The sequence below is a fragment of the Cryptomeria japonica genome, chromosome 8 (genome assembly GCF_030272615.1).
Source record: "Cryptomeria japonica chromosome 8, Sugi_1.0, whole genome shotgun sequence".
NCBI lineage: Eukaryota > Viridiplantae > Streptophyta > Pinopsida > Cupressales > Cupressaceae > Cryptomeria > Cryptomeria japonica.
The window spans coordinates 246,434,189-246,446,797 of record NC_081412.1 but is presented as its reverse complement, the minus strand read 5'-3'; positions in this window follow the sequence as shown (position 1 = coordinate 246,446,797).

The following is a 12,609-nucleotide window of genomic DNA, read 5'->3' as shown; positions in this document are numbered from 1 at the left end:
TAACTCTATCTTCTAACTTCCATATTTCCAAATGATTCGCAAACCTCCATATATATACTGCCCACAAATAATTACAACTTAATCAAGTCTACCCAAAGACCAACTGGTTCATGAAATGTGCAACAGTAACATGTCGGATCAAATCACTAAGAACAAACATGAAAACATAAAATGATATGCAGACCTCTGGGAATACCAGCGAAGGTCCAAAACAACATCTCCAACGATCCACAAGTCACAGAGATCAACTGCAACCCGAAATCATCTTCACTCAACACACTGTCAGACTAACCGGTAAGAACACATCAACCGGGCCAATATCAAAATCCATATCTCACCAGAAACAAATCCAAATGCTATGAAACTCAAACATGACAAAGACCATGAACACAAGGGGATAAACCCAAAACCACAATGTTAAAAACTCACACATGAAGAAATGCCACGCTCTTAAGTAACTCCACTGAAAAACTGCCCAACCGATAAGAACTAGACCAGTGCTCCTACATTAGACTCTCAGGGTTAATTGAAAAGTGAGTCCCATCACTTGATCAGGTTTGGCGATTGGTCAGTAGGTACTTGCAACTGCCTCAGGGGATTCGGCGATCTGACTACAGCTTCCGGTTGGCTATTTTTTTGAACACTTTGGAAGAAGATGAAGACAAATTTGAAGTTTAGTTCTACTTTTTATCCACTAACTAATGGATAGACAGAAGTAGTTAACCAGAGTTTGGGAAACTTCTTGAGAAGTTTAGTGGGAGATAAAACCAAAAGTTGGGATTTGATCCTTTCACAAGTAGAGTTTGCCTACAACAATTTAGTGAATAGAAGTACTAGAAAAAAAACCTTTTGAGATTGTTACCAAAGTGCATCCTAGAGGAATATCAAAATTGAGAGACATTAGTAGTGAAGACAAGAAGAGCTCAAAAGTAGAAGATTTTGCAGATCACATGGCAGCATTGCACATTTAGGTGAAGCAGCATTTGGAAGACATGAACAACAAATATAAGGAGAAGGCAGATGAGAAGAGGAGACATAAGGAATTTGAAGTTGGCGATGAAGTGATGGTATATTTGAGGAATGAGAGATTCTCAGTTAGAACTTATAATAAGTTGCAGATGAAGAAGTTTGGACCCTATAAGATTTTGAGAAAGTTCAATTCTGGAAATGCATATGAAGTGGAGCTACCAAATAGTCTAAGTATTTCACCTATATTCAACATTGCAGATCTTCATGAGTACCATGAACTAGAATTCAGTGAGGACAGTATTGCAAACCTTCAAAAACAATTTCCCCAGAAGGAACCAGATCAAATTGAAGAGATTTTGGATAGTAGGATTAGGCGTAGTACCCGAAACAGTCAGTACAAAGAATACCTTGTGAAGTGGAAGAGCAGACCAGTTGAAGATTCATCTTGGATTTCTTAAGAAGAGGTAGACCACCTTGGTTTCCCTCTAACCCCCACAAAGTGAGAGGCTCACTTTTTCATTAACCCCAGATGTCTGATGTAGGAGCATCCTCGGTTCACAACAATCTTGCATCAACCAAAAACATTTTCCTTTTTTTTTTGTTTGCAGTTTTAGTTTTATTTTTGCGTGTCCCAGTTTTGGCTCACTGGACCCTATGGAGTTGGATTCTACTTGATCATCTTTCTTTCTTTCAAACCACATCTCTTTTGGATCACTTTTTGGTAAGATATCGTTATCGGTTTCCATGACAGTTTCTTGTTACCAGTTGTTCCTTTGTTACCGGTTGCCTGAGACATATTCTAGTGATCTACTAGAGCCCATTCTGAATCTTGCAGAGCCTTGAGAATTGATCTTGATGTTTCTTGGTGTGTGGCTGACCTTGTATGTTTCATCCTTTGGATTTTCCAGAGGAATCTCTTAGCAGAGGCCGACATTGTTCATTTTGCACATTAGGTCTGTTAGGAACCGGGACGGACAACTAAGAGGGGGGCTGAATCAGTTGTCAATAAATTATAACCCAAAACAAATTATTCCAACTTAAAACTCGGTGTCGGTAAAACAGATTAAAAGTTATAGTATTACCGATATAACTTAATGCATGAAACAGAAAGAGAAACAACATCCACAACACATGACACAGATATTTTGATGTGGAAACCCTGTAAGGGGAAAAACGATGGTGGGAAACCTTACCCACAATTAGATGATACTACTATAGATAGTAAGTGAATACAATAATGGGGTCTCCACATGCAAAAAGGCCAACCGCCTACAGCTCACTGCTCAATCACAAAATAGGAGTCACACTAACTACACAGTTGGATGGTTAAATCCAATAACAATGTACTGCTTCAATTTAGCATCTTCAATGTTGGATTCAATATCGGTTTAAGCTTTGTGCATGAGGACCAAATACCTTCATGACATTTAACAACCTTCCTTCAAACTTCAGATGATATCTTCGTGATTCGCACAAGGATCTACTTATTTTCTCTCTTCACAAAATCTTCAATATACGCACACATACACACACTCTTCTTCCAAATAAAACCTTACAATTATTTATACAAAAGCTAAGACCTCGTCATTAGGTCAGCTCCTAAAAGATATTACATTTAAATCAATTACAAACTAAGCCTTGGTGCAATACAATATGTCAGCTTTAATATATTTACACATTATCCAATCAATAAATCATTTCCAAATTGTGTCGTGCAGATCTGGAACATGATATCATATGCGGGTTCATAACCTGGACCTATCTACCAGTAAAGGCAAATATGTGAACCCGATCAGACCAATATGCAAAAACACCAAGTGCAAACATCCAATCCATGTATTTGACATAACCAAATGATATCTAGATGATAACAAGTCATCATCAACTTCCTAAGTTGTCGGTGAAACATATACCGATAACTGTGCATAAGCCAATATCCATGTCGAGACCACAATGTGTCAATTCATCAATAAACCAATATAACCACCAGAGTTCTAAATCAACAATGTAGACCTCCAGAAAGATAAGTGTTCACATCAATGACAAAACCAATGCAACACATGACGAAGTCATCCATCATACCAACAAGGTCTTGTTCTTCGGATTTTGATCCCTTTTGGACCGACTGGATCCTTTGGATTGATATATATATTTGTAATCATGCTTGAGAATGTAATCAATTTAGAATCAATCAAAGTATCAGATAGATAGACTATGCCTAGAAGATAGGTATTTTGATTCAAGGTCCCGGTTGTGACCTATTCTACCAGGCCTGTGTGTCGGTATGTTGTAACCCAGTTGTTACCGGTTGGATGTAATAAAATTTTATGCAATAAAATGATTTGTTATTCATTGTCTCCATCATATCTATGTGTTTCTATTGTGTTTACTCTTGTTGACCAGTTCAGATTGATCTCCTTGAGGTCCCTCCTCACCAGTGACTTCTTCAATGTTGATGGGCTACTTCCTTATCCTCTTCTTGAATTTTAAATTCCATTTTTTGTGACTCATTTGATAGAAGCACTAGAAAAGTGTGCACTATCTTCACGTTTCTCATTATTTTGCTCTATAAAAGATACTAGTTAGTATCTAAAGTTGAGACAGTTTGTTGTGGGTTTTTCTACTATAACTATCAAAGGTTCAAAATACCATAAGTGTCCCTTTCTTATATAATTTTCACTCTTGTCCAAGTGCTAAAAAATTTATACACAAGTAACTTGCTTCATTGAAAATTAAATCTATTGAGCTTCTATTGACATTGTTGCTACTATAGATCTGTTGCTATAAAATGACGAATCTTCAATCTTAATTACTCTCTAATACTCTTTGCTTGATTATAAATTTGAATATATAAGCTAATTGAATCTCTAAAAACCATCTAATATGTTTCCCTTCATTCCTTTAAACAAAGAAGATACTTATTCTTCTAAGTGACAACAAAACAATGACTAAGAAGTAGAGTCCTATTACAACTTGTTTTATTGACTAATTAGAAAAGAGTTTATTTGGACTCTTTTATTACAAAGTTGATTTGTTGGGGATTTGTTGGTGTATATAAATATATTAAAATTCATATCCAACTTCTTTCAAGTTTTAACTCAAATTATAATAAATGGAAGAGGTTTGACTAAGTCTGTTGCCTTTTGTATCACCATTTTTGTCTCAGTCAACTTCTAGTGAATGGTGCTCCTTTATTACTCCAAATCAGCTCAAACTCTTTAATGGGTTTTTAGATCTCTTTTTAATATTTCCAAATATTTTTGAATATCTTAATTTTTTTAATAAACTAGTGATATATGCCCATTTTACTGAAACTAGGTTTTGGCTTTTTCTACACTTTCAATCAATAGATTCATGGTGACATTTATCAACATGTTTCTTCTTCTATCTCACTGCATGAATGGGTCATATATCTCATAAAAAAAATGTTAATACTTCCAAAATACTTTACATTCAATAATCACCATTCATATAATAATTTATCATTATCTAGTCATCAACCAACTAAACATAAAAATGTTTATTAATCATCATTTGTCATGGTCAATGCTTCATGGAAATAAGGCAAAGCATCGAAATGCATTGGAATGACATTATAAATGTGGATTAAAGTGACATGAATAATGAAATAAATAGGACAATTTATAGGCTCATCAATCACCTACTCAGAGTGGTTAATAATACATTCATTGTCCGCATTCTTGAAAAAGAGAATGTTGTCTCTTTAGATGATTATCATTGTTGAACTCTACCAGATACTGAGAAGGGGGGTGAATCAAAATAAAGTAAAACCTGAATAGATTAAAATACATAAACCATAATCTCCATTCAATAAGTGCGCATGAAAGTAAATAACAAAAACAACAAAAGCATCCATATAAGAACAATAGGATTTTTACGTGGAAAACCCAAACTGGGAAAAAACATAGTGAGAATCTAACTCACAATATGTATAACAACTATTTACAATGATTTAGGTCATAGGATAGTGAGCTCACTACTCTAGATTTGCAGACTAAAGTGCATTGCTTCAAGCAAGATACAAAAGAGAAACTTGCTCAACTAAAGAGAACTTCTTCAAGGCAAAATACAGATCAACTATCCCGATATAATAGCAATAAGAAATTTGAATTATAGAAGGAATAGAATTTATCGAAATGCAAATAAAAATTCACAACTTAATACTCATCTAATACATCTCTTCTCTATAACACATCTGAACCTTTGCTTTTCTCCAAACTCACATCATATTCGGATCATACTTTCTTCATGAACACATCATTTATTCATCTTCTCACACACACATCCACATCCATATATATACAATACAATTTATTTTTCTTTTATATATCAACGGATACATCAATAACTTCTATTAGCTCGGCTCAAAAGATGTAACATTTATATACATTATCGACCCAAAATATTGCATGTGGAAGGAAAAGAAGACATGTGAGGATTCACACTAAGCTGGCACACCTTCCAATAAACCTCATAAGGTTCTACAAACAACCACATGGACCAAAACACAAGTCAGTTTATACCAAACTATTTTACCCAAAATATCTTAATCTAAACCCAAAAACAAAATATGCAGTCCACAATGAAAGAATCATAACACGTTAAGAACAATATTAAATGATATACAATAACCTCAAGGTAATAGAAAGAAAAGGAAGACAATGAGTTCCTCTACATACTCATAAAATTGTACCAATCACTGATCCAGAACATAAATATCACTCATAGACAAACATCCATTCAAATAGAAAACCAAAATCAGGCTACTACAACCAACCTACTTCAACCATCATAGCTATCTAATACAAATCTGGTGCAAACATATTATTCCAAACCAAGATACCGTTCACTAGAATAGTCAACAATGATAGAAACATAATTTTCAAACTAAACAAAAGACATTAATTTTCTGAAAATATATCATACCTTCATTGTTAGCCATCGAAAAATCATATTCAATTATTGTTGAAAACACTACATGAATCTACACATGACAGTATCATATTATTAACAAATAGACATTTGGACCACATTCGAACCAAACATCAAGAACCTAGCCTTGATCAAAATAAATTGCCAGACTATACTCTTCACCATATACTTCTACATAACATTACTTCCAGACCAACAATACCAACATCTTGGGCCATAACTCATAGGTTTGACATCAATGAAAACAAAGACTTATATGTGCAACAATCAACCAATTTCCCTTTGCAATACTATATACAAAGTGATGACTAAAGCAATGACGAATCAATTGAAAAGTGTTTTGCTTGACATTATCTTTGTTGAGTAGACATTTTTTGTGCTTGGATAGTTTATCATGTATAGTGTCATTATCACCCAAGAAGCCCTCCATTCAATCCAATTGTTTGGTAGTTAAATTGGATATCAATAAACCTTATGACAAAGTAGATTGTTGGTTCCTTTTAAAACTTATGTAGGCTTTTGGTTTTAGAAAAAAAATGGTTGAATTTGATTTTCAATTACATCTCCTCTCCACACTACTTCCTTCTTTTGAATGGATCCCCTGAAGTTTTATTTGATGTCTCCAAGGGCCTTCACTCTTCACTAGGGGGATCCCCACTCACCTTTCCTTTTCATCATTATGGTTGAAGCGCTTGGTTGGGCCTTTGGAAAGGTGTTCGGGGATGGAAATATAGAAGGGGTCAAAGTCATAGGCTCCATACCAGCCATTACATATCAATAGTTTGCAAATGATGTTATGATTTTTGGAGCTGCCAAAAGGAAAGAAGCTTTACATTTTATTGTCATTTTGAACCTATATTTCTAGGATTTAGGATAGTAAGCTAGAAAACCTAAATGAAAAAAAAAAAATTCATACTCCTCCCCAAAAGGAATAAAAAATTCTCAAAAGCATACATTTTAAGAAGAGGTGGCTTCCTTATACCTACTAATCCCCCCCCCCCTTCCCCCCTAGATAAGGGCCTTATACCAGACAAACTTTGGGACCCCCAAAAGTTTAAGATGTACTCTAGATTATCCTCTTAAAAGGATAGGTGGCTTTCATGGGATGTTAGAACTACTATGTTGAATTTAGTCATTTCAGCCATCCCCATTTACCTACTATCTTATTTGGTACTTCCAACTGGGGTTAGTCCAAATTTTAATTAGATGATGAGAAATTTGTTTTGACAAGGAAATGGTGATAAGGACAAAATTTCCCTTATCTCATGGGACAAGATCTGTAAGTCTAAGGAGGCTAGTGGGGTTAGAATAAGGGATCTTCTTCTCCCAAATGAGGCCCTCGAGGTCAATATATTTGTTGTATGTTTAAGGAGACACAAAGGAAATGGGATAAGATTTTTTCGAGTAAAAATATTGATGATGATAGTCCTTACATCATTCTTACAACCTCCAAGCCTCCTTGGGACTCTCATGTATGGAATTTCGTACAAAACTACAATTCTATTATTAACAATTACCTCTCCTGAGACATCCATGATGGTAGCAAGGATCTTTTTTGCAAAGATTTGTGGGTTTGACATGCTAGTCTAGATAGTCTTTTAAACATGGAACAAGTTTGTACCAATTTTAAATAATTATATGGTAATGTGGTGAGAGACTACGTTATCTCTTAATAAGAGGATCGGTCATTAGGCTAGAAATGGTAAGATTTGTTAACATTGGGCCTCCCAGATAGGGATGTTGAACTTCTTTTTTCAACCCTTACACATAGAAACATTATGTCTACGTATGGAAAGGATAACATAATTTGGTGTAGATATAAAACAAGATAGTATAATGCCAAGGATGGGTATTTGAGATTGTCTAAGGATGAGAAGTAAACATTCACAAGCATTCCACTTCACCTTTGTTGGAGAGAAAAATTCTCCTAAAAGTAGGAACCTTCACTTAGGTTGATCTGAAAAAAGGAATCTTAACTACAAAGGAGTTTAGAAGGTTGGGATTTAAGGGCCCCTCAAGGCGTGTCCTTTTCAAAGCCTATGATGATTTGGTGGATTATCATCTCCTAGGATGCCCCTTATCTCAAGAGTGTTGGTGTTGCCTTTGTGCCAAGTCAAGGTGGTCATGTACCCTCCCGAGTGATATATTATGCTTATTCCAATACTAGTAGTAGATCAAAAAGATAGCAGCCTTTGGTAGTCTATGGACTTCCTTCCCCTCCATCTTTTTTATGGAAAATATAGATGGAAAAAAAAGGAGGTTATTCTAGGAAAAGGAGATGAATCTCACATCTTTTCTAAATAAGGTTGAAGTGTCAATAGTTGAGGTGGTCAACAGTGGGCTATCTCAATCATCTCCAAAAAAAATGCCCTTCTCACAAACTGTGTTGCTACAATGAGATGCAATTGGAAATCATTGTGAGTTCCTCCATGGTTTGGGCATGGGGGATCTACTTCTACTACAGCTAGAGATCATGTGGTGTGGCCCAACCTTAGTAGGGTTGGTATAAGTTGAATTTTGATGGGGAATCTAGTGGAAATCTTGGAACATCTAGTGTTGGATGTATAATTAGAGATTGGAATGGTTTAATAATATGATCATCCTTTAAACCTCTCCCTCAAGGAATGAACAATGAAGCAAAGTTTTGGGCCTTGATACATGGCCTTTACATTTGCAAAATATTTCCATGGAAAGAGTTGAAATTGAGGGCCTCAGCCCTTGTAATTAATGCCATCTAATTTGAGACTGCCTCAAATTGGAAATTGAAGGTTCTCTTAGAACAAGCTTTGGAATTTCTCTAAAATTTGTAGAGATATACTATTAATCACATATTTAAGGAAGGAAATAGGGAGGCCAAAACTTAGCCAATACTATTATTGATGATATTAATTGCATATCCACAAGGACCAACTTGGATCACACTCATTGCTATTGAAAACATGGGTTGTACAAAAGGATTTTGCATTGGCTTCTTTTCATTTATTTTCAATGCAGTTGGATGTGATTATCTCCAATTTCATGGGATTATTGTTGTCTCAAGTGTCTGTTCATCATTGACAGTGGATGGATGGCACCTCAACATTGTTTACAAGACATTTAATTTATTCTTTTATTTTCTCTTCTAAAAGCTCACGAAAATGGTGTTGGCTCCCCCTTTGATTAGCCATGTCCATTATGTCTTAATCACAAGACTTCACATGGAGATGCCCATTATATTGAGGAGTGACAAGAAGAAAATGTCTTTCCTTGGCCCCATTATGTATCAATGATTGAAGATAGTTTGAGATGATCCCTTCTTATTGGTTAAGGATGCCATATGTTTGGTCCTTGATTGGGATTTCATTAAATCCATGGATCATTGTAAAGTCAATATAGATATTTCTTCTCATTTGCTAGTGTCCCTTTTGAACTTGGGGAACTGAAGTTAAATCCTTATTATTGATGCGAAAGGTGTTCAAACTATTTTTTTTAATGATATTGACATAGTGGTCCTGGCTGAACGGATAGCTGATATTCCCTAGCCATGTAATATCCCAAAATTATTTCATCTGGGGATGGTGGTGTAGATGCAACCATTCCTACTCAATTTGGAATAACAAGGGTTGGCTCAACATTGAATTGGTGACTATGGGAAGATATTTTCTCTTCCAAGTAGTGGGCATAAACCAATATGATAATATTTTGTGGCTGGAGTGGTTCTCAGGGGTAGCTACCTTAGAGGAATTCTATTGGCAAGTGGAGTGACCTAGATTGGTGGTTCTAGTTTTTGGTATTTTTTGGAAAGTCTCTTTAGCTTCTATCTCAAGAGATTTATTCTCTTAGGAAGGCTCAATTTTGCTAATGTTTTGTTTGGGCCTTTTAGACTACAATCTCACTAGGTTTTTGTTCTGTCTGTGCAATTCATTGTAAATTTGATTGACCTTGGTTGGGGATCTCATTTTAATGATGTATTAAGCTTTGACTCTGTAAGGGTGTCTATCTCTAGCAATCCTGAGCTTCTTCTCTATCTACTAGCTCATGGGTATACCAGCTATGGTTACAATGACATTGTAATAAGCATGTAAATTTTATATTATTAATGAAATTTCTCACTTCAGTCACAATTTATGGATTAAAAAAACAAGAAGAGAACCAAAAACCTCATTTAGAAGTGTAGTCCAAGCCCAAGTTATTGTTTACTTGCAGTGGTTTTTTTGGCAATAAAATGCTAAATTTTATTGATTCCCATGGTACAATTTTGTCAAATTTAGAGTTGAAACTAACTTATATATTGTTATCCCCAATTTTGGCTTTCGGAAAAATTGGGGTAGCCCTACAAATTTTTGTCCAATTTGTAGCCCATGTGTTCTAAGAACGTTGATCGATCAAGTAAAATTTTGTTGTCTCCATTCATGACTTGGCCCGCAAGAAATCATCTCGATTTGAAGTCTCAAGTTGTCAATTTGAATAATTGAGCAAAATGCCTTTTAGGAGTTAGTTTTATTTTCATCTTTGTTGATTTTGGTGTTAAATCAGGTCATAAACCCAATTTTGCACTTTTCTAGGTGTTTCTCATGTCAAATTGAGTCTTAAACCTGATCTGCACTTGCATAGTTAGTTTTGGCATAGTTCAGATTTATAGACACGAATGGTACCTGACTTGGTATAGTTCAGATACGTAGACCCGAATTGCACTAGACTACCACTTCCATCCTTTGGTGTATGGCGGGCCTATAGGTCTAACCTAAACCATTTTATCTTTCCCTCAAGTGTAGTTCGAACCTATAGGTCTGCCCTACACCTATTTTAACCATTCACTATTTTGGTGTATGTTAGACCTATAGGTCCAACCTACACCAGTTTTACCTTATTCACTTTTTAGGTGTAGTTCGGACCTATAGGTCTGATCTACACCAATCATATGTTTTTCCCCAAGGTGCAGTTCAGGTCCATAGGTCCGAACTGCACCTAGCCTTTTTTCCAAGTGCAATCTTGAGCTACGAACTCGAACTGCAGCTTTGAACCACACTTAGCCATATGTGTAAATTGGGCCTATGAACCTGAATTACACCAATTGCACACACATGTAAATAGGTTTTTTAGGCTCGATTTACACTTGTCCTACCATGATACAATGGGATTTTTGGAAACTCTAATGATACCAAATTTGGCATATGTAATGCATGATCCTCGTTAGTATAAATGATCAAGATGTTCGATGAGTTGCTCCTTACAAGTGTTGATGTTTTCCCAATACTACAATCCTATTAAAATGTCAAAACCATCTCCAGGGAAAAGACAATGAAGTTCAATAAGCAAGACTCCTATCTGATCTTCCTCTCATCCTCAATGGCGTCAAACATTGCAAACACCTAATGATTTTGAAATATAGGCTACCTAGAAATAATATGAACATTTTTTGAAGAAGGATGACCAAAATAAAGATGTGTCTCTGGATACGTAGTCATTTTTATGCATCTCTAGTGTAGTGGTATTTTGTAATTTCAATAGACACCTCAAGTGTCATTCTATGTATGCAGTAGAATACATGTAAGACTGCACATGTCCGAAGTCAAATAGGACTCTACCTTTGACTTAGTCACAATTAGTTTACAAACTTTTCCTATTTTTTTGCATCATCCCTCTTCTATATATATGAGGGATCTCATTGTAATCGGGAACTTTTTCCATCTTTTACATATATGCCAAAACTCTGTAGAATTGAAAAGCTATCCAAGTCTTTGTTCTTATAGTGTATTCAAGAAAATTTCATCAAAGAAGAAAGGAGTTGCACCCAATATTTGTCTTGGGACTACTTTTTTGTGTGAGGGAATGTTCTTATGTCATTCTTGTCTACATTATTTTAGATTAAATTTTGCATTGTGAAAATTATTTGAATCAGAAGAGTTTAAGAGGAATATTTACTCAAAAAGTATAACTAAGTAGGGGACATTACGTGAACTTTCTTTTATGATATTTACCAAAAAAATATTGTATTAAGTGGATAACAAGGTGAAGTCTTTGTGCTTTATTGAGCTATTTGTTATAGTAGAAAAGTTTTATGATATTCTTGGGAGACTTTGCACTTACAATATATCAATCTTGAGTTATAGTGGTTGATAGGACTTGAGTATTTGAAGGAAACTTTGAGTTCCTTTGTTTACAAAAGGCTTGTCCCTTAAGACATTTTCAAAAAAAGGAAGCATTGGGAGGATTTGTACTCTTATGGACACTTTTCTTTCAATTAGTATATATTATTAAGATTTCTGCAAGTTTGAGTTGTTTTATTGAGAAATTTGTTCTAAATAGAGAATTGGATAAAACTGGTTTTGAAAAAACAAAACTAAGTTATTGTCTTATCTTGGATTAGTGTAAAGTTAGTGGGTAGATTTAGAATAGATAGAGATTGCAGTAGAAAGGGGGAGCCTTCCCTTAATAAATAGGAGAGATCATATCTTGCCTTCTAAGAGGTATTATCTCATGTACTATCGTGAAAATCACATTTTGTAAGCCTCCACGAGTTTACAAATTTTTCACCTAACAGTATTTGGTGACTCCACTAGGGATACAAGCACATAACCAGTTTCTACTCTAGCATGTCAAAGTTACACAAGTGGGAGAATAAATCAAGGTGTTGTAGATTCTATCTTTGAACTTCTTCAAATGCATCATTTTGATTATTTACCTATGCATGCAAGTTCTTCCCTT